The sequence below is a fragment of the Lissotriton helveticus genome, chromosome 8 (assembly GCF_964261635.1).
Source record: "Lissotriton helveticus chromosome 8, aLisHel1.1, whole genome shotgun sequence".
Lineage (NCBI taxonomy): Eukaryota > Metazoa > Chordata > Amphibia > Caudata > Salamandridae > Lissotriton > Lissotriton helveticus.
The window spans coordinates 922,373,490-922,397,482 of NC_136069.1; the positions used below are offsets into that span (position 1 = coordinate 922,373,490).

The following is a 23,993-nucleotide window of genomic DNA, read 5'->3' on the forward strand; positions in this document are numbered from 1 at the left end:
AAAAAGAAGTAAGAGAAGTGCAGAAAGAGGCAAAAGCGGTATAGAAAGAGGCAAGAGAATTTTAGAAAGAGGGGAGAGGGGTGAACAAAGAGGCAAGAGGGAGGCAGAAAGAAGCTAGAGAGATACAGTAAGAAGCAAGTCAACTGCAGAAAGAAGCAAGAGTGGTACAGAAAGAGGCAAGAGAGGTGCAGAAAGAGGGAAGAGTGGTAAAGAAAGATGTAAGAGAAGTGCAGAGAGAAGCAAGAGAGGTGCAGAATAAGGTAAGTGAGGTACAGAAACAGGCAAGAGAAGTGCATAAAGAGGTAATAGAAATGCAGGAAGAAGCAACAGAGTAGAGAAGGAGACAAGAGGACTACAGAGAGGCAACAGGGGTGCAGAAATAAGCAAGAGAGCTGCGGGAAAAAGCAAGAAAAGTACAGAAAGAAACCACAGAGGTTTAGAAAGAGGCAAGAGAACTGCAGAAAGAGGCACAAGTGGTACAGGAAAGAGGCAAGAGAGGTATAGAAAGAAGAAACAGAGGTGCTGCAAGAAGCAACAGAGGTGTAGAAAGAAGAAAAAGAAGTGCAGAAAGAAGCAAGTGAGGTGCAAAAAGAGGCAAGAGAGGTGCGGAAAGAGCCAAGAGAACTGCTGAAAGAGGCAGGAAAAGTGCAGAAAACGGGAAGAAGGGTACAGAAAGATGTAAGAGAAGTACAGAAAGAAGCAAGAGAGGTGCAGAAAGAGGCATGGGAAGTACAGAAACAGGCAAGAAAGGTACAGAAAAGGGACGAAGGGTACTGAAAGAAGCAACAGAGTTGCAGAAACAGACAAGAGGAGTGCAGAAAGAGGCAATAGATGTGCAGAAAGGGGCAACAGGGATGCAGAAAGAAGCAAGAGAGGTGCAGAAAGAGGGAAGTGGTAAAAAAGCTGTAAGAGAAGTGCAGAAAGAAGCAAGAGAGGTGCAGAATAAGGTAAGTGATGTACAGAAACAGGCAAGAGAAGTGCATAAAGAGGCAATAGAAATGCAGAAAGAAGCAACAGAGGTAGAGAAGGAGGCAAGAGAACTACAGAGAGGCAACAGGGGTGCAGAAACAAGCAAGAAAGCTGCGGAAAAAAGCAAGAGAAGTACAGAAAGAAACAACAGAGGTGCAGAAAGAGGCAAGAGAACTGCAGAAAGAGGCAAAAGTGGTACAGAAGAGGCAAGAGAGGTGCGGAAAGGAGCAATAGAGGCACAGAAAGAAGCAAACAAAGTGCAGAAATAGGCAAGAGAGGTGCAGAAAGAAGCATGAGAGGTGCAGAAAGAAGAATGAGGGGTATAGAAAGAGGTAAGAAGGGTACAGAAAGAAGCAAGAGAGGTACAGGAAAAGCAAGAGAAGTGCAGAAAGAAGCAAAAGAGATGCAGAAGGAGACAAGAGAACTGCAGAAGAGGCAAGAGAGTTGCAGAAACAGGCAAAAGAGGTGCAAACAGAGCAAACAGGGGTGCAGACACAGGCAAGCGAGGTACAGAGAGGGAAGAGAGGTGCAGACAAAGGCAAGAGTGGTACAGAATTGGCAAGAAAAGTACAGAAAGAAGCAAAGAGGTACAGAAAGAGGCAGGAGAACTGCAGAAAAAGGCAAGAGAGGTGCAGAAAGAGCGAAGAAGGGTGCAGAAAGAGGCAACTGGGGAGCAGAGAGAAGAGAGGTGCAGAAAGAAGCAAGAGAAGTACAGAAAGAAGCAACAGAGGTACAGAAACAGGAAACAGCTGTGGAGAAAGAAGCCAGAGAAGTGCAGACAGAAGCATCAGGGGTAGAGAAAGAAGCGAGAGGAGTGCAGAAAGAGGTAAGAGAAGTACAGAAAGGAGCAACATAAATGCAGAAAGAGGCAAGAGAAGTGCAGAAAGAGACAATAGAAGTGCAGAAATAGGCAAGATGTGCAGAAACAGGCAATAGGGGTGCAGAAAGAGGCAGGAGGGGTGCAGAAAGAGGGAAGAGAGGTACAGAAAGAGGGAAGAAGTGAGCAGTGGGTTTCTGAAAGAAGCAAGATAAGTTGAGAAAGAAGCCAGGGAAGTGCAGAAAGAAGCAAGTAATGTGCAGAAAGAGGCAAAATGAGTACAAAAAGAGGCAAGAGAGGTGCAGAAAGAGGCAGGAAAGGTGCAGAAAGATGAAAAAGGGTGCAGAAACAGCCATGAGAAGTGCAGAAAGAAACAACAAAGGTGCAGAAGGAAGCAAGAGAGGTGCAGAAGAAAGAAGCAAGAGAAGTACAGAAAGAAGGGAGGTGCAGAAAGTGGAAGAGATGTGCAGAGAGAGGCAAGAGAAGTACAGAAAAAAGAAGAAAGGTGCAGAAAGAAGTAAGAGAAATGCAGAAAAAGACAAATAAGTCACAGAAATAAACAAGAGTGGTTTGCCCACCATTATTATCAATTTAACACCCACATTTAACAATATGTAATAGGTGACCATTTCCGGTTTGTCACACATGTTGCTGCATTTTTGGTAATGTTTGAGACGTTTGAGCAAGAAACAAGATGATGGATTATGTGGCAAATGTGGAAAAAGTATAATTAAGCTTGGGGGATGTAGACCACTTTAGTCTGCAAGTCCTCAGGACACAAGGGGACCTCATCGCCCCACCAGCAGTGCACAAAGAGGTTGGGTATGCAGAGTGTCGTTAAAAGGGGCATAGCTTCAGACCACCGCTCAGCAATCCTACTCTGTGGGGCTTCCTGGAGGTACCTGGTAGGCTAGGTGGCCCCAACAGACCCTTAGGTTTGAAAGGAATGTAATCCCCCAACCCAGAACACGCCAGGAGGTGCATTTGTAGAGTGGTGCGGGGAGGGGGCGGGCCTCCTGTGAGTTGTCGGTTTCTTTTTTATTTTGTTATTTTAGGAAGGGTGGCTGTGTGATCCCCCTTCCCATGGCCACTCTTTGCCTCAAGGACCCCATCACCCAGGACGTGCCCTGCCTTTTTAGGTCTCGTCTGACCCAGCGCATGCGCTGATCTGGCGACACTTTTAGTGTGTGGGTTGTCCAAGTGCTGCCACAGGTTTTTGGTGGCCTAGCGCTTGCGTTCAAGCGAGCAACCACCATCTGTCTTTGATTGCGATCACTTTCACGGGCCGCGCTGCCTTGTCACTTTCACAGCCTCGTGGCCAATGCTTGTTAAAGTTTATTTTCCCACAATAAGTTTTAATTGTGTCTTTTCAGGGCTCATGTTTTGTAATGTAGCATGCACATTAGCAGCAGCGCTGCACTCATTATCTTTCACAATCTTTTCTTCGTCCTTTCCTTATCTTGACCCGTCATATCTTTCCCATCTACTTTGTTTCCTCTCTTCTCCCTTCCTATGCCCTTCTGCCTCTCCGCTTGCCTCGCCATGTTTGTTCTTCAGCTCCTTTCGCTCCTGCCACCCTTCTTCCCCTCTCTGCTTTTTCTGCCGTCTGTCACACTTTAACTCTCCTTTGCTTTCTCCCTGCCCTTTTTGCCTTCTTTGTGCTCTGTTCTTTCATCTTCCGCCTATCGGTTCTCGCTTCTGCTCTCCCCTTCACTCTTCTTCCTCTCTCCTCCTCCTCACCTAGCCCTTCGCCCTCCCTCTCTGCTTGCGTTTCTTCTTTCCTTGTACTCCTGCGCTGATTGTCTGGGAAGAATGCAGCTAGGCAGGCACCCACCTCAATTTGTTTTTTGGAACATAACATTATCACACAAGTGAAAAAACAAACTCCTATAACCGTGATAGTAATACTTTTATGTGATTCCACCTGTCCTTCTACAAGACGTGATTTATTTTTTATGTTAAATATACATGTTGCATGTACCACAACACGGTACAATGTACGAATAAGAACTCTTGGTGGAAAATAAGCTTTTTCAGTCGCAGGGCTTGACATACTTTTAAAATTGTTATTTTCTTTACTTCGCCTTCGTACTGTGAAAAATAGGGTATTGCTCGCTGTTATTTTATAAAACAGGCTTCCAGCTTGCACATCCCTATCACTATTACTCTTTTGGGGTACATGAAGTGTACTGTGGATGCGGGCGGTACACATGTGATCATAATTCTTATATTGCGCATGCTCCAACTTTATCATCCCAAGGCACTTGCCTGGTCGCCAACTCAACATGGAAACATTCTGTGCAATTCAGCAAGAACAAAGCTGAGGTGTGCCTCAATGGTTAGAGCGGCAGACCCTGATTCAGATGTCTGGCCTGGGACCAGAGTTCAATTCCCGCCTCGGCGAGTCTTGGCTCAATTTCCTCGGACCTGATAATTCTCGCCTCGGTGCCTATTCTAATCATGGGTCCCACTCTGCAATTCTGGGCAATAGCTTGCTTAATCTCCACAATGGCCCCAACAGCGCTGGGATGCCTGGCTTCACCTTGGGGGTGCCCAGGAGTGGGCATTTCACAGGGAAAATCCAGGAAGGGTTCCACAGCGGTATGCGTACAGCGCCAAGACGCCTCAGGGTATAAGTGCGCTATACAAGTACGAATTCATTTAATTTCATTTCAGGTGACAAGGTGGGGAAATATTTATGATGTGAAAATCATCAATGGTAACTTTAACTTTAATAGGATCTAATTAATAAAAGTAGACTTAGATTACATTTGAGCTTTTCTGCGTGAGCCATGTGGCAATACTAAGTGATACAAAAGGGGATGATGGACGGAGCATTTGAGCAAATCAAACACTCACCCCCAGTCAACTAATCTGGGTTTAATCCAGCACCATTCTTTAGCTCACTCCGCCACCCCAGTTCAGACATGGCCATATATCAGTCTGACCTTGTGCCTCTTGGAAAAAGTCCAGCCCGAACTGCCAAGCCATGTCTTCCCTGGACCGGAAACAAGCATCCTAGGACCGGTTTCGGGTTCATAACCCTCATCAGAAAGGCTATCTTGAATCCAGTGGCAAAGTGAGCAAGGGACTCACGTCTGAGCATACCCTGCCAACTTAGGGCGAACAAAGCGATACAAAAAGTGATGACGGGCGGAGCATTTGAGCAAATCAAACACTCACCCCCAGTCAAATGATTTGGGTTTAATCCATCACCATTCTTTAGCTCACTCCGCCACCCCAGTTCAGACATGGCCATATGCAAATCAGTCTGACCCTGTGCCTCATGTGAATAGTCCAGCCCGAACTGCCAAGCCATGTCTTCCCTGGACCGGAAACAAGCATCCTGGGACCGGTTTCATGTTCATAAACCTCATCTGCCAGGCTATCTTGAATCCAGTGGCAAAGTGAGCAAGGGACTCACGTCTAAGCATATCCTGCCAACTTAGGGCGAACAAAGCGATACAAAAGGGGATGATGGACGGAGCGTTTGAGCAAATCAAAGACTCACCCCCAGTCAACTGATCTGGGTTTAATCCATCACCATTCTTTAGCACACTCCGCCCCACCCCAGTTCAGACATGGCTATATGCAAATCAGTCTGACCCTGTGCCTCATGGGAACAGTCCAGCCCGAACTGCCAAGCCATGTCTTCCCTGGACCGGAAACAAGCCCGGTTTCGTGTTCATAACCCTCATCAGCCAGGCTATCTTGAATCCAGTGGCAATACTAGGCGCATGGTGAATATTTTGAATTTAAATATGAACCCTAGCATTATGTTCAGATTACATTCACACTTTGCCCACTGACAGGTTGGCAGCCGACCACCCCTGTGCTGCAGAAGAAGAGCTTCCACTTAACGGAATCAGTGCACTTTTCTTCATAGATACGGGTGAGATGTTCAGGACGGCTTTACAAACAAATGTGGTTTGATCTGAAATGGTTCAGTTGGAAAGTGACATTTTAGGGACATTGGGAACGCTTTTTCTTTCCTTTTTTTAAAAACTTTTTTTATTGAGGTTTCTGATGGCACAAAATCATACAAAAAGGAAAAATCGCATATTATCCAACATTATTACTACTGACCGTATAAAAGGAGAGAAGCACAACTAAGACATATTCATAACTTACAAATTCATCCATGATCATAATATAATAAATACACATTAAATACATTTTTAAAAAGAGAAGGCTCGGATATAGTTTAATTTATTACTGCATCCTTGCACTCTTCCAATTTTTCACTGGTGCCCAGATCTTTAGCCTCATCTCCCATTTCCTCCTACCCTTAAGCTTGTATAGGGCAGCCTCCAGATTGTGTGTGCCCAGAAGTCTGGACAGCCACATCTGGAAGGACGGGGCGTCTGTATCATTCCATGTAGTTGAAATAAGAATACGAAAGACTGCAATTGATATAAAATCCAGGGCTTCTATCTCATCCTTTAGGGCTAGCTTACTTTAATTTCCCAAGATCATTAAGGTTGGGGATAGGCAGATCTTAATGCCAAGCAGCCCTTCCCAGAATAGCTTGATCTCCCTTTTGATTGCTCCCAACTTATCACATTTATAAAACATATGTAGGAGATCGGCAGGCCCTTTTGAGCATCTAGGACAGCTGTTATCTTGCCTTTTGCCCCACTCAAACAATTTAGCAGGTGTATAGTATAGATTAAAAAGTGTTTGAAAATGTTGGGCTTTTAAATTGGAGGAACGCAATAACTTTTTATCCAGATATAAAGCTTTATCTAAATCCACATCTGGATCTTCTAATTTTGTGGCCCAAGAGACTTAATTTTTTTCCAAGTCATCTTGGATCTCAGCCATTAAGATTTTATAAATAAATGTAATCCTACAGCCTCCTCTTCTCAAATAATCCAATATGCTACACCTTTTCCCTGAATCGATGCGTGGTCTTTTAGATTTGATTGTCTGGACAACTTGGGCATATTTAAAGTCTTGATTACTAACCATGTTATAACTCTGCTGCCGTGACCCCCGCTGGCTGCCCTGTTGCCGTGACTCTTACTGGCTACCCTTTTCTCCCTCCTGCCGCCGCAGCACACCACCTTGCGGCCACCGGGTGGAGGGAGAATCCTACATTTACCGGGATCCTCTGTGGTCGCTGCCGCTAATCCTGCGCCCGGAGGTGCATAAAAGACACGTAAGTCCCGGTGGAGTGGGGGCTTGCTACAAACCACTTGAGGGACTCGCTCACCTTGTCCCACTGTTGCCGTGACCCCGCTGGCTGCCCTGTTCTCCCTCCTGCCGCCACAGCACACCACCTTGCGGCCGCCGGGTGGAGGGAGAATCCTACATTTACCGGGATCCTCTGCGGCCGCTGCCGCTAATCCTGCACCCGGAGGCGCATGAAAGACACGCGAGTCCCCGCGTCGCGGGACCGCACGCGGGCTAAACCCGGGCAAAGGACGCGCCGTCTGTGGCCGTCTGGGGCAGGACGTGGCAGGGCTGGGCCACACCCCTGACTTTTGAGCTACTATCTCTACTCACCTGCAACTCAACTGCTTTGATTTGTTGCACTGGTTTTTATTCTTGTTTTAAATGTTATAGGTGTATCTTAGCACCCCATTTTCAGTCATAGCGCTTGTCCCTATTGGCCGATACCCAACGGCAAGGGACCGCACCCGTCATTATCTCTTATCTTGACCGACGCAACGTGTACTTATTTTTATCATAGTAGTGTTCCCCCTTTGTCTCTCTGCACCCAACCAACTAAGACCAATATGGGGAAAACTACCATTAGCACCACTTCACGTCCTGTGACAAGGCAGCTAGTCGCTTCCACCCAACCCCTCCCTACCCTTACAGCGATAGACAAAATGCTGCAAAAAACGATAGGCGTCGTCTCTACTGCTATAGAGAATACCGAAGGCGCCTTTCGCTAAACCCCGGCGCTTATTCCCCAACAGGTAGAAGGTGATCTGCAGGAGGCCACACTAAATCCTTTTGAAAGCACTTCGATTGTCATGTCCTTTGCAGAACTACCTTGTGCGCAGCAGGCCCTAGATGTTAGTGTCCCTACTATAGACCAGCTACCAGATTCCAACCATGTGATGAGGAAGCTTATATGGCAGAATAAGAAGTCCAGGACTCAGAAACCTGGACGCAAACAGGCCGACAAAGTAGCTCCCACAACGGCTGCCCCGTTGGCGGACCCTGGCCTCGCTAAACCCTCCCCAGGGCCACCACTCTGGGCTACCCAGATGATTATAGATCTCCAGGCCCACATGGAGCAGCTGATAACTTCTCACTTTAAGACACTGTCCTCTAGGATAGACCGGCTAGCGACCCTCATTAATAATAAGGGAGTGGGGAAAGCGCAGGCCCATAGCACTCCGGGGAGCTTGGATGCGAGTGCCGGTCCCGGCACTAGTAAGACATCTGCCCAAGACGCTAGGCAGGGACATAGTATCCTCCCGGTCACCTCCCCAAAACCGCAGGCACGGGGCGTAGCTATGAAACCTACCAAAAACCTTGCTAATACAGTACCAACCAGGTGCACGAAGATGCCAACTGTGGCGCCGGGTAGTACGATTGGCGCCCCTTCTTGCCCCCAGGTCCCCGTGAGACAGCAATGCACTACTGGTAGCAGCCAACCCTCCCTCCCTACTAAACCACATGAAGCTAGCCAAGCGAAACCCCCTCCCTGCCCCCAGCTACCCCCAGAAGCAGCACCCTTTGTGGTGGTTCTCACAGGCGTCCCACCGCTAGATAATGCTCTAGGGGAAACCTACTCAGCATTGAAAAATAGGGTCATTCACTGGCTAAATAGGCACCGACCATTGATGGGACAGGGCCAGGGGGAGATTATGTTTGTACGTAGGGTTAATTGGCTGGGAACCAGACCCAAATACATCGAGGGAGATTGCATCCTTGTCAACTTCAGGGACCCAGCTGCAGTTAAACAAATCATGGAGAGTGGTGACCAGGCTACCCCGGGCATGGTCAACACCTGCCACCTGAGTTACTTCTACAGCACAAATCGGGGGCTGGCCCAGCGTGAACACCAACCCCTTTTCCCTTATGGTTATTTCGCCCCTCAATTTAATATTCCCCTAGGCAATCGATTCAAGGCCCTGAGCAGTGTGGACTGACTATCGCCAACTCGGGGAGCCCTGACCCTGACACATAATCTTGAGGATAGCCAGGCGGTGGGAGGAGTCTGTAGGGTTGTAGAGCCCCCTATAAGTCAAACACGTATCTTCCCTGGACCCGCACACCCTACTATACCAACAACAAAGCTAGCGGTGGCCCGCCCCACAATGATTGGGTCTTGGAATGTGGCTGGGTTGGGGACAAAGCTACAAAATCCCGAATGGGGGGAGTTGGTGGATACTTTTGACCTTTGTCTCTTCCAAGAGACTTGGCTTTTGTCTCCTCCTGCTAAGGTAGGCTTTGCATCGTATCACAAAGTGGCATCCCAGGGGCCAAGGGGAAGACCCTCGGGAGGGCGGTGCACGTGGGTGGCGGTGCACATGGGGTGCACAGTTAAGGTAATAGACACCAAATGCCTAGACATCTTGTGCATCACACTTTCATTTGGTGAGGGGTTGGTTTTGGCGGTTCTGAATATTTACCTGCACCCTGCCCCCATCCAGAAGGCCCTATCTACCCTGGAGGCCCTGGAGGTTCTATTATCTTCTTTCCCCCCTTCTCATCACATTATTATTGGGGCAGATTTTAACTGTAATTTTGAGCCATTAACCGGGATCCCTCCTGTTACTTCTGAAGAGGATGAGTCTTGCTCCATCCCCGAGTGCACTATGTACGCTGCAAAGCACCTGACGCCGCTGGCTCTCGCCATCAATAATCTGGTCGTTACTTTCTCCCTAAGGGCCTGCAATGGTAGACTTTCCCCTGACGTACCAGGTGCTTGTACTTTTAACAGGCTAGGGAAAAGCACTACCATTGATTATATCCTAGTAGACGTGGGCTTTTGGGCATGTCTCAAAGAATTTACTATAGTACCTAGGGTCGATAGCGACCACAACCTACTTTCACTCGAACCAGTGAACCCCTTGGGGAATCACTTGCGAACAGAAGATGCTGGGACCTCACCTGCTCCTAACCTCACCCAGGCCTCGGGAGGTAGCCGAGTCAGGTGGGAGAAGGTTGCCCAAGCCCCGGATAGGGTAGCGGAGATCTATAATCACGTAGCAGGGGCACTAGAGGCGGTTAGCAAGTTTGGGGGATGTGACTATGAGCCCTCTTACTTCTTGGCTCTGCAGGCCACCCATACCTACCTATTTACCTATTGGCTGACTTTTTTGTAACATCCCATAGTGGCAGAAGGAAGGCAGCTAAGCACTTTCACTGGTTTAATCAAAGTTGTAGGGAGGCCAAATCCACCTTGATTAAGGAGGTGAAGCATGGCACCCCGATGTCCGTTAGAAACGCTCGGCTCACCTATAAAAGACTAATCTGTGCGGCCAAGGCTGAATGGGAAGCCGACAATTGGGAGACAATTAGAGAAGCCCTTAAGGCCCGCGACGTCAGGCTATTTTGGAACCTGGTCCGTGGTGGCTCGGCCTCAGGCGCGTCTGCCATTGTCCCTAATCTTAGCAAGGAGGTGTGGCTTTTCCACTTCAAGCCCCTCTACGCACTAGACTCTCCAAAGGCTCTGGCGCCTCCATGTGTGGCCGTAATTTCTGATCCAGCCGTCGTGTTGGGTAGGGCCCTCGATGGCTATCCCTTCACGACCTTGGAAATCAAGGCAGAAATTAGGAGTCTGATGCCGGGAAAGGCTCCGGGGCTGGATAAAATCCCTGGGGACCTGTATCGGACCGAGGATGGGGTATGGGCACCATACATCTGCACATTTTTTAATGCCATCATGCAGGGTATGGCTATTCCGCTGACCTGGCTAGGCGCAGAAATCATACCCATATTTAAGAAAGCTTCTCCCCTGGACCCGGCCAACTACCGACCGATAAGCCTGATTGACGTCCTCCAGAAGCTTTTTTCCAGAGTCCTCCTGACCAGGTTGCAGAGTTGGATGGACCATAACAACGTCCTGTCCTCTCTGCAGGCCAGATTCAGAGCGGGGGTGTCGACGATAGTCCAGCTTTTTAGACTCCAGCTGGTCCATTGGAAGATTGTTACTCTGGGGGGCGGCAGTCTGTACTTGATATTTGTGGACCTTCGATCGGCTTTCGACCTGGTTCAGAGGGACAAGCTCTGGGTCATCCTAACCGAGATGTGCGCTCCGTCTTACCTGTGCGAGCTTTTTAAGCGGCTGCATATGGGCACGTACGCAAGGGTGAGGTTTGGGAAGGGGGGACACTGACTTCCCCTTTCCCAGTGGAAAGGGGAGTCAGGCAAGGATGTGTACTAGGGCCCACGCTCTTCTCCTTATTCCTCAACGGACTCATTGCCCATTTACTGGGAGGGAACAATCTGGATTCCCCTACACTAGCTGGTAGGAGAATCCCGGCGTTAATGTTTGCTGATGATACCCTCCTACTGTCCAAAACACTGGGGGGTATCCAGCGCACATTGGAAGCATTCTCCAGCTTCTGTAAATTGAGGAACTTGGAAATCAATTTCGCCAAAACAAAATACATGGTGTATAATTCGATCCATCCGAACTGTCCCCACCCAAATCTGGATGGAACGGCTCTTGATAGAGTCTCAACCTTTGATTATCTGGGGGTCACCCTTAATGATAAAATCGCAGATTGCTAAAGCCAACCTGAAACTCGCCCAGTCATCAGGCGGGATCTTAAAAGTCCATAGTGAATCTTCCCTCAAACTCATGGGACCGCCTGTAGAAATCTATAAGGCGCAGGCAAGAGGTGGCGCACTCTATGGTGCAGAACTCTGGGGGCATGTAAGTGTGGCCCCTCTTTCCCTTACTGAGAACAGTTTTATAAGACGCCTTTTGCGTCTTCCCCAGAGCACTCCCCTCGCCCCCTTGAGAATGGACTTAGGTCTGGCGCCAATACACGAGGTCGTTTCAAATCGCCTCCTGCTATATTGGAGACGGCTATGGGCTACCCCGGAACTTGAGAGCTATAGGGAAGACTTGCGGGACTTGCTAGCCACAGGGGGTGTGGGTAGGATCCCATGGCTGAAGTACATTCGAAGCCTCGTACAGAATCTGGGCAGGGGGCACCTGTGGTCCTCCCCTGAGGAGGCTTGCGCCTCGCTCTCTAGAAAAGCTTTGAGCATAGCGCTGAAAGAGCATGGTCGGGCTCTCCTATCATCAAACCCGTCCCTGGGCAGGCTCACCAATACCTTCCTAAAGATTAAGACCCTCCCTTCTTTTGAAAGATTCCTAGACCAAATTCAGCCTCATTTGGCTAAGAAACTTTACCGTCCCGTTTAGGCATGGCACACTTCCCTTAAGGGAAACCACCGACAAGTGGTCAAAAACACCACTCCCTGCAAGTACTTGCCCAGAATGTGAGGCTAGCAGAGAGACAGATCTTCAAGTTCTGCTCTTCTGCCCCTCTTACTCTAGGGCAAGAACCAAATGGTTAGTCCAGTGTTGTCGGTCTAGAGGCATAAGGGACTACAGAGAGGCCTTTAGACTCTTCAAATCAGACACGTCCTTTATGTTTGTTCTTGCCACTTCAAAATTTCTTCTGTCGATGTGGTTCAGAAGGTGTGCAACCCTAAAGGGTTTTAAAAAGATATAACACGGGTGGCCCCCTTTTCACTTACTTTGCGTGGTGGGTCAGACTGTAATTTGTCTAAGAGTGAGAGACACCAATGCTTGTTTATAAACTCAAGTACGCTGCTTTTTGAGGTCTTTTATGAACTTTTTTATAATTATTAACTTATTTGTATATAGTATTGTTGTATATGATGTGATATTCATGTCTTTTATATGGTTTTTAACCGATAATGAAAGCTTTTGACTGACTGATAACTCTTTTGTATATCCCCCAGGCCTCTGACTTCTTTCCCTTCCATGATGTCTCCGACTATTGAAATTCCCTGCCGCTCCCAATATTTCCACATGCCATCCAAGCACAAATTTGGGAATAGTCCTGAGTTCCACAGAGGGGTATGATAGTTAATCTTAGGAATTCCTAATAGCTTTTGAATTGATTTCCATAGCCCCCAGACACTATCCATTGTCTTGTACCGCATTTTCTTATAGTACCGCCTCTCTGTCATTCTCAGTAATACCCCTGTCGCCTCCCGTCCTAGTATTAATTTATATATCGAGGGGAGGGTTTCATTCCCACATATAGCATTAGATTTATTTTCGTCAGGGTCAAATAAGATTGCCATTTGGGTTAACAAGCAGGCCCAGTGATAATACCTTATATTAGGAACCCCCAGGCCTCCCCTCTCCAGTGGGAGGGACATAAGGTTTAACGAACGTCTGACTTTACCATACTGCCATAAAAAAGTTCATGAATATTGCTTATATAGATTTAATGACTTTTTCCTCTATTAAGAAGGTATTAGCAGGAAACATATATAGAATTTTGGGGAACATTGTCATCTTCAGGACATTGGACCGCCCTACTACTGACAAATGTAATGAGTCCATTCTTTTAAGCTCAACCTCCATCGAATTCAGCAATGGAGTGAAATTATCCCTAATGATAAACTCGGGTGAGGCATTAATCATTATTCCTAAATATACTGCTGAGCTGACAAATCTAGAATCAGATTCAACCAAATTATTCTGGGAACAGATCACTTGGGTTTTCCCCTCATTTAGCCGATATCCTGAATACCTCCCATATATCTCGGTAATTCCAATCAATGCCTGTAAAGCTGATTGTGGTTCCACAGAGATGACTGCCAAGTCATCGGCATATGCCAAAATGTTGGTCTCAAATCCATTTGTAATGACTGGTTTCATCTCTGTATCACCAAGTATCCGCTGTATCAACGGGTCAATGTAGAGTGCGAACAAAATGGATGAGCAGGGACATCCCTGTCATGTCCCCCTTGTTATATAGATTTTCTCTGAACTTTCACCCATCACTTGGATTTTGGCAACTGGGTCCGAATACATGGCTTTTATAGCAGTCTGGAATCTTACGCAGAAACCTCTTGCTTCCAGCACCCCCCACAGATATTGCCACATGACGCAATAGAACGTTTTCTCTGCCTCGAGGAGGATCATTGCCATCCCCCCTCCCCGGCAGCATGGACATCAAACAAAGATATTGCTCGTCTGATATGGTCGGTAGTTCCCCGGCCTGGAATAAAGCCATGCTGCCAGGGAGAGACCAGACCCCCAATGATCCTTCCCAGGTGTTTTGCCAGGATTTTTGCGTATATCTTATTATCCGCATTTATAAGGGAGATGGGTCTATAGGAGTCGGGATTTTCTTTCGGCTTCCCTTTCTTATGAAAGACCACAATATTTGTATCTTTCCATGTTTCTGGTATTTTACCCATATTCATTATCCCATTAAATAAATCAAGAAGCATTGGGGCTAACTCATCTGACACACACTTATATACTTCTAAAGGGATACCGTCAGGCCCTGATGCCTTTCCGAGGCCAGTTCATGTAGTGCTTCCAATATTTCACCCATAGATAGATCTTTTTCCAAGATTTCTCTCTGCTCCTGATCCAATTTATTACCTTTCTCCCCCAACACTCCCTGTGGTATTTCTAGGACTGAGTCTTCCTGATATAGGTTTTGATAATAGTTTTTAAAGACCTTCAGGATATCCTGGGGTTCATCATAATCCTGGCCCTGTTCTTGAATACTAGTTATTACGTTTCTAGCGGTGGCCTGTCTAATACGTAGTGCGAGTGCCTTTCCAGCCTGCTCTCCCATCTCAAATAACCGGCCTCTTATATATTTCTGCTTTATTGGAGCTTATTTATAACAGGCTTTCTTTCCCTTCTTTACCCTGCATAATATCTTTCACATGTTGCTCCTCAGCTTCTATCAGTTGGCCTAGGTGCAACTGCCTCTCTAAGGAGCTTTTTTTCCTAGATTGAGCAACGAAACTGATGACCTCACCCCGAAATGCTGACTTGTAAGCATCCCACACGCTATACCTTGATGCACTAAATCGATTTGTGTCAAAGTATCTCTGCGTCCATTTCTTAATATGTTCCACAAAGATACTATCTGCTATTAACTTCCTCTCGAAAGTCCAAGGCCTATACTTTCTATCTGGCATTATACAATCATGGGTGAGAATTAACGGGTTGTGGTCTGATAATATTTTTGGCAGTTTCCGGGTCTTCACCTTACACAGCTCAGTGGTTGAAATCATAATATAGTCCAATTTTGTGTACTTCTGGAATGGACAAGAGAAATAGGTGAATCCATGGTTACCGGGCTCCTTATTTCCCCACACATCTATTAGCCCCTGTGAATGCATCAACGAGGAGAGGGCACGAAATACCCTGGGCTTCCTACCTGAATATGCATTTCTATTCACAAAATCTGCTGAAATATTCAGATCCCCACATAGCACGATTGGGGTGGGCCAGCCAACTAGATCCTTTTCTAAAAATTCAAAGACCTCAGGGTTGTCCTGATTAGATCCATATACCCCGAAAATAGTGATACCTATGTCCATTTTGATCAGTGCCCACCTCCCTAATGTATCAGCCCTGGAGCTCTTTACACCTCCTAATCCTATCTTTCCTAAAATGGCCACCCCCCTTACTGTAAAGGTCTGCGATGTGCAGGACAAAATCTCGTACCACCTAATATTCAACAGATGCTTTTTTCCCCATGGCAAATGAGTTTCCTGTAAACGCAGAACATCTATCTGCTCTGTTTTAACAAACACGGCCAGTCTGCCCCTCTTTTTCCAATCGTTCAACCCCCAATATTCAGAGAAAATATACCAAATGTTGTCATTTTTCTGTATACATGTTTCCTTCTTTTTAGAACACAAAAACTGAATATCGAAGCCAAGTTACATCCTTATTGAACAATACATATCCAAGAATAGAAATATTTTGTGGCAGAGAATCTCTTTTTTATATTTCCCCCCACCTAGAACTCCCCTACCCTACCCTCAACCCCTTGAACCCCCGCCATCTCTCTGCCCCACCCCCCTTTCACCTCTCCCTCTCCCTCGCCCCTGCACCCTCCCTCTTGAGGCGCTTAGACCTTGTTCTGTGCATATGACACATGCAGCAATTACAGTGAGGACTTCCTAGGAGCTCCTTCTAACATCCACAAGAAAACCCCCCTTACAACCTTACATCAAAGAACCTAAATTGGTGACCAAATACGAAAGAAACCAAAGAGAAGAGGCATAAAAAGAGAGAAACAAAGGAGAAACAAAGAGAGAACCAGTGCAGGGGACTAATCGACCTCCCCTCCCCCTTCTTAGGGTAAAGGGCAAAGAGACATCTTTTTAACTACCTAGGGTGTCAGGTATTCTTGCGCTTTCACTTCCGATGAAAAGTACAGTGTCCGCCCCTCGTTTATTATCTTGAGTTGCGCTGGATATATGAGGTATACTTGGATTCTTTTGTCTTGAAAAGGTTTGATCAACTGCCTCAACCTCCAGCGCCTCTCGACCATAGCATGGCAGTAGTCCGGGCGGACAAAGAACGTAATTCCATCACTGGACCTTCTTGCATCTGGTCGCGCTTTTTCTGCTATAGCTTGCCGCAAGATGAAATATCCGAGAAAAATTAAAATTGCCCTTGGTTTATCGCCTTCCCTTGTGTTGCGGCGTATTTTGAAAGGGGTTCGATGTGCCCTCTGAATTTTTCCAGCCCAGTTTAAGCCTGTAAGCTCCAGGAAAGCAGACTCAAATAACTTGATTATATAAACTCTGACATCTCCCACTTCTTTTCCCTCAGGGATTCCCAGCACCCTTAGATTATTTCTCCTAACTCTGTTCTCCATGTCCTCCAGTTTCCACTGGAAATCGATAACCTGAGCACTTTGAGACTCCACATTGCTAGTAGCTGCTGCCGCCTCTGACTCTGTTGCAACAATTCTCTCCTGGAGATTTGAAACCCTGTCCCCCACATTAACAAAGGCTTTAGATAATTTCCTCACAACACCCTGCATTTTCCGCATTGCTGCTTGTGATTTGCGGTTGTCCTGGCGTGCTTCCTTTCTGTGGGCAAGAATTGCCTGGTGGATCACCTCCAAAAGTGGGGGTTGAGTTGTTGAAATTTCCGCATTAGGCCTGCCCTGGAGTGGCATTGAAGAAGAGTGATCCCAACTTAGATCTTGTTGAGGCCTCTCTTTGATTTTTGACGATATATTATGTCTTATGGCTGTACCCAGGGGTTCTTGTTCAGGGTCACTCTCAGACTCCAAATTACTGTCGATTGATAATGAGGTCCGCTCCTCGTCTTCTGACCATTCCGCTCCTTCCGAGACGGAGAAGAAGCATTTACTGGGATCTTTATCCTTCTCATCTCCCAAAATCTCTTTGCTATTCAGAGCATCCAGACGACCTGGGTTTCCGGCCTCCCCTCTTTCCAACCTATTGCCATTATCTGTTTGTATAGTTTCCTGAATTTCCTGATCAGTCATGAGAATCATAGCTGTATTAATCTCTGCTTGAGGGGTGTCGTCTATATTTCGCCATGCCTCTGCCACTGTATTGTCTTTTCTTGCCTTTCTGCAAGTGATTGTTCACCACCCAGTCCCATTACACTAGTCTCCGGTGCCACCAGCTCTATTATCCGGGGAGATTGCAGGGATGGTATTCACATGGATATGTGGCATAGCTTGATAAGATCTCACTTCACTTTCTGGTAAGGAAACTTGTGCCGCTTCTGAGCTTGACTCCAGCCCCAATCCCGAGGACTCACAACCATCAGCCTCTCCTCCTGCGTCAGACCCAGTCACAGTCTTCATCCCCTTCTCCTTACTGGTTCGAGATAGCAGTTCGGTGATTGAAGTTATTGCCTGATGGGTCTTTGCGGTGGTTTGCTTCGTCTTCTTCACAGGCTCCGGTGGAGGCTTCCGTGCTTTGCAAGGCGTCCCTTTGCCTGCCTCCAAGTCCTCCATCTCTGCTCTCTTCTGGGCTGCAGCTGCAGCTGCTTTTGCCCCGGTGACTGCTTTCGGAGCCATAGCGCCCCTGGTCCGCTCCTCCAGCTCAATCTGCTTGTCTCTGCGGCTCCGCCTCCTACGTCGGACCGTGCTAGCCACTCTGGAGAGAGCAGCTCCGGCCGCTTGTCTCCACCCAAGCCTGGACTTCGCGGAGCACGGCATACTTACCCAGAAAAGCATGCAGGTAATCAAAACTGGCATTAATGTTGTTGAGAGTCGTTCTTTGCCTCACAGGAAAAAAGCGTTCCCGTTCTCGGTCACAACATCAATCGGGGGTTATCATACAAAATCCCTGCCCTCACTGCTGGTGCTGCACTCGACTGCCACTACGCGGTCGCCATCTTGCCTCCCGAGTCCTCGTGGGTTGGCTACATCTAGGACCCAGTCCTTTTGCAAGTCCTAGCTTTTTCTTATCCAGAAGTATTTGTTTTACTTTTAACACATTGCTTTTAAAGTGTGCTTTTCCATAATGAATGCTATGCAAGCAATTTCACTTTTTTTATTTGATTTCTCAATGTGGGAAATGAGGGTAGCAAGTGAAGAGAGCATGATAAGGCAGATGAGGAGAGAGAAAACAAGCATTGACATAGCCAATAGGTCTCTCCTTTGAGACCTTCTAAGTGTTTAGCCACGCAACAGTTGATGTTGTTGCACCAAGGATATTGTGCTGCATAACTAAATACTTATAAGGTCCCAAAAGTGAGACCTATTTGCTATGCCAATGCTTGTTCTTTCTTTGGATGGGCGCCACTTGGACCCCTCCAAAGGCCAGCCTATCCCCCGGAGCAGGGCCTTATCTTTTTATTTAAAGTTTTTTTAAAGGGAGGGGGGCTAAGTGGGCCCCCTCCCGGGCATTTTTTTGCCCCGGGCACCCCATCTCCCTGGGCTTGGCCACACGTTGGGGACTGCGGGGGCAGCTCTAATGCCCTCGCGATCCAGGCTAGTTCCCTGCCTCCTGCAGGAGCAGGCATTGGTTGCTGAGGAAAAGGAGCTACTGACATGCAGCTCACCTTTGCCCAAAAGCAATTCTGCTTCGCTTCATGGAAGCGAGAGCAGTTTTCTTGTAGTGAATCAGAGTTTGCAATGACAGCGCAGGAGCAGGTCTCCCGCCCTGCCATAGCAAACTGGAATGTCAGTGGGGTGGGCACCCTGGAACATTGCTGAAGTCTGCACTGGGGGATGGAGGTCTCCAGGGCCATGGAAGGCTTCTGGAGTGGGGCCGTATGGCCCCCCTCCCAACAGATGTAAAGCCACGGGGAGGGGGTGGACTCTGGGGTGGAGGGTCTGCAACGGACCCCTGTATGTTAATGCCCTGGGGAGGTGGTGGTCCCCAGGGCAGTGTGGGGTGGGCCGGAGCCCCTCACATTATTAATTTTATAAAAAAGCCCTGGGGTAGTGGTGGTCCGTGTGGCTGCGGGGGGGCGCAAGGCCCCCCCAATTTTAAACATGGAAGCCCGGGGAGGTGGCGGTCCAAGTGCATTGTGGGGGGAAGAAGTCCCCCACTTTATACATTAATTAAAAAGCCCTGGCTAGGTGGCGGTCCCCAGGGCTGGCGGGGGAGCGAGGCCCCTTGTATTTCAATATGAAAGCCCCGGGGAGGTGACGGTCTCTGGAGCAGTGTGGTGGGGCAGGAGCCCCTGTATTTTATTTAAAGAAAGTCCCGGGGAGGTGGCGTTCCCCAGAACTGCAGTGGGGGGCCACGTGCCCCCGCATTTAAATGAGAATAGTCCCAGGAAGGGGTCGCTCCCTGGGTGAGCGGGGCCCCATGGCCCCTGCTACATAATTATAATTGAACATTTCCCCTAGGACCTGGCCCACCCGGGGACTTAAAGCAAACAAAGTGCTTCATTTTTAAACAAAACTTCTGCCAGATTTGCAGACCCTAAGCAAATTCTACTGAATTTCTTAAAAAAATATGTTTTTGGGGGCCCTTGGGGTGCATGTGGGACTCTTTGAGCAGGCCTAGGGGGTCAGAGTGTTCCTACCCTGCCACCTTTTCTTGTTTTTTTACCTTTTTCCTGTGACTCAGTTCAAGATGGCTGGTTTGAAGTGCTGGCAGCCAATCAGAGTCAAGCTTGTGATCGGGAGGGTTTGAAGATTTTTTTATTTACGAGTTTCTCAGGAACTACTGAATGGATTTACATCATTTAATAAAAAGGTCTTTTTCTGAACCGAGAGCTATCTTTTTGCCACATTTGGTGTAATTTTGTTCAGCAGTTCGGGCTGCAGCCTTGTCTAAAGTTTCCTACGGGAATTAACATAGTGAAAACATGTTTTGGAGCCCCCCTTTTTTCTCGGCCCGCACTTGATGAATCACCCCAAAACATTTCAGACAGGAGCTGACCTGTGCTCGCCATTTGTTTTGAAAATTTTGAGAAGTTTTTTTCAAACGGCGCCAAAGATATTTTGCAGGATATATATTTATATCTTACATATATAGGGCCCGATTCACAGATCTAACTTAAGAGAACATCCTAAACTTACTACCATTTTGGTATTCACAGAAGGCACTTACTCATTTTGGTATTCACAGAAGGCATTTACTCATTTCGATATTCAGAGAAGTTAGGAGTCCTAACTTTAGGACTCCTAAATACCTTCTGTGAATACCGAAAGTCTTAAAGTAAGGATGTTTCTCAGTTTAGGAGTAGTAAAGTTCAAACAAGCAGCAGCAATCATGTAAAGTTATTTTCCGATGCGTTTCGAGGCTCCTGCCTCTTAATCATGAATTTTTTGCATGCACTACGTAGATGGCTCTGACAGCCTGCTTCATTTAAATACCCCCAGTGGGCCTCATTGGTTGTGCGAGTCTTGCTATGCAGGCTGGAACTTGTATTCAAGATCAGAGTACATTTTCACCCTTCAGTGGGTTCTGCTTCGTGCATGTTAATTCAATATATTGTAACCCTCCGGTGGGCCAATATGCTGAGCATGTCCGTGTTTTCCTCTTTTGAAGTGCTGTACATGAGTTAAGGCACAGTTCCAACTCACAGCCTCTCGTCCTGGTATTGGAGATGGTGCAGCTTCTCACTGCAGGGCTGCCGTGTAAATATTTTTCATTCAAACTGTCCAAAGCATTAGAAGCGCACTCGCCTTCAAAAAAAACCTCACGGCTTACATATTAATATATACAGGAAAGTACATGACTGCTAATGCAAATGTTAAACTTTTTTCCGATCTAAATATGCTACTGTTATGTACCAATCACAAATACCATGGGTAATTAGGTCAATGTGACAACTGAATGGTAGAATCTGAAAAGACATTAGAATTTTAATTTTGGTTGTGGTTTACATAGCGTTATGTTCATTCTATATCTTTGTTTACCATCAATAGCAGAATCATAAATACAATATAGATTCTGTATTTTGACAATAACGTATTGTGGCTACTACATATTCCAATTTTAAATGCAGCTCTTACATGTTTCACTGTGCCTCGACGTCTCTATCTTGAGTAAACTACAGAACTGACCCGGTTTTGCTCTCTCGGCACTCTATTCATGGCCCTGACGAGGTACGAGTTTTCCTCACTCTCCTCGTCGAGCCTGTTCACACTCATATCCGGAAAGACAGGCAGACACCGGAGATCAGATCAACAACGCGTGTTTGCGGAAACGCCATTCAGTGGCACCTTTACCGATTCAGGTACGACCGTCTGTTCAAAACAGGCTCCATATTACAGCTTTGAACGCAACTAAAGCCTCGGCACTAAAAGAATTCCCGCATTCCTTTTCAACAGGCATCGTCCTGTCCGTAATCTTTTCTGTATCCAGTCCAATGATGTGGACACAACGCGCGCTATCAGGCACCATTTCGAATATATAAGGTAAAATTACTTTACTTGACTGTGTCACTAGATCGACTTCGGAGTTATGCACAGAGCATTAATGTACCCCGTCTAAACTTGCCTTTCACAGTTCAAGACCTCTACGCATCGAGAGCATCACGCCTTGAAAATTTCATGACCACTACAGTGGTGAGTACTGTGTCCACCGTTTAGAGTAAATGCCACTGTCACAATGAGCAAACCGGTTCTCTAACTCATGTTCACCTTTCAATGTTCTCCATATACGACAACAGTACCCGGCTGGGCTACCTGTAAGTCATTTACAATTTTTATCACATATGGTGAGATATCAAGCAATCATTCAGGTACCTCACTTCCTTGTTGATATACAGTATATATATAATAATTGTCACCCATCATACTCACTCCCACTCCGCCTTCTTTAATTGTAGATGTCCCCCATTGTCCTGTCCTGATGAGACCCATATCCTTAAGGGTCGAAACGCCGTCGACGCCATAAGGAATTGAACCAACAATTAGTGCCTAGGATCATATACAGACACTACGATTCATTCACTATTAATATTTTGGTCATTTTCCTTTCTACTTGTTATTGTATGAGAAACCTATGTGTATGTAATGAATACATGTTGTGTATGTATTTAATGTTTTTTGGTTTCACATGTACACTTGGGATACAGTACACCTTTTCTCGTTTTATGTTCACATGATTATGTGACCTGCTGTATATAATTGTACAATATTGTGATTTGTGACTTGGTTTATAAACAGTATTGAGTATTCTCTCAAATTGGTTGGTGCAACCTTTTTTGACATCCCTGACAGCCCTTGTCGTGCGTTCTGAATTGCTATTTAGCTATATAGTTAATGATATACTTCTAGTACTAGCCCACAGGAGCCGTTGTTGTTTGATATAAATTCAAAAAAAACCTGACGGTTTATTTAGCAGGGAAAACAAGCAGCAGCAATCATGTAAAGTTATTTTCCAACGCGTTTCGAGGCTCCTGCCTCGTAATCATGGATTTTTTGCATGCACTACGTAGATGGCTCTGACAGCCTGCCTCATTTAAATACCCCCAGTGGGCCTCATTGGTTGTGTGAGTCTTGCTATGCAGGGTGGAACTTGTAGTCAAGATCAGAGTACATTTTCACCCTAATAACTTTACATGATTGCTGCTGCTTGTTTTCCCCGCTAAATAAACCGTCAGGTTTCTTTTGAAGGCGAGTGTGCTTCTAATGCTTTGGGCAGTTTGGATGAACAATATATATATATATATATATATATATATATATATATATATATTACCTACTGGCGGTCGCCAGTAGGTAGTTATAGTTAGGACCTATTATTTTCCATAGGACATCCACAACATTCTATTTGGAATAACTTTAGCGCCGGTTGACAAATCTTCGCAACATTTTCAAAACTGGTGGGGCGCTGTGGTCCGCTACTATCCTGAAAATCCCGGGGTAATTGGTGAAGCGGGGTCCAAGAAAAAAGGGGGTCCCAAAACATGTTTTCCTCATGCAATTTTCCATAGGGACCTTTAGCGGCAGATACAGCCCGAACTGCTGAACGGAATCACACCAAATTTGGGCAAGAGGTAGTCCTCAGTTCAGACTCGTGCCTTTTGCTTAAATGCTTCCAGGATCCACCACTGAGTAAGAAAAAGTAATGATAACACTACTTACCTGCTAAGTGAATTTCCTCCCATAGGATAACATTGGTGATTCTATGTGAAAAAAATGGTGTCAATTTTTAAATTACAATAATATTCCTTAAAAATCACTACTGTAACCAAAACGCTTTTACTCAACTGTTTACAGGAGATGTCCCAGGACTGAATCTAGGATCCAGTCTTGTGGTTAGAAAAGTAATCCATAAAGTAACTAATTGCATTTAACTAGAAATTCACATTGAGCTCAATGTTGAATTGTGTTTGAAATTGAGGTGCCACTTGAGGAAATCATCCGCAGAGTCGCCTTTGCTTTGTAACGCTGCTGCAGGGGATATTGAGCCAGCGCATTTGCCTGCCCGCCCGCCTCCTGCTCTCCTGACCTGTCCGGTGTGCAAGACCGAGCGGAGCGCTGAGAGCGGAGCAGGGGCAAAGAACTACAAATCCCAGCGGCCCTAGCAGCATTTGCCGCGTCACTTTCGCGCCAGGAGGCGCAGAAATACGGCGACACCCCGGTCGAGGGGGTGCCACTTGAGGAAATCATCCGCAGAGTCGCCTTTGCTTTGTAACGCTGCTGCAGGGGATATTGAGCCAGCGCATTTGCCTGCCCGCCCGCCTCCTGCTCTCCTGACCTGTCCGGTGTGCAAGACCGAGCGGAGCGCTGAGAGCGGAGCAGGGGCAAAGAATTACAAATCCCAGCGGCCCTAGCAGCATTTGCCGCGTCACTTTCGC

At 46.7% G+C, this 23,993-nt stretch overlaps 1 protein-coding gene across 5 annotated transcripts in view; it reads right to left on the minus strand.

Annotated features, from left to right (window-relative positions):
- Nucleotides 1–23,993, minus strand: part of LOC144773006 (uncharacterized) — a 2,495,654-nt gene that overhangs the window by 2,274,619 nt on the left and 197,042 nt on the right. The window lies entirely within an intron of this gene.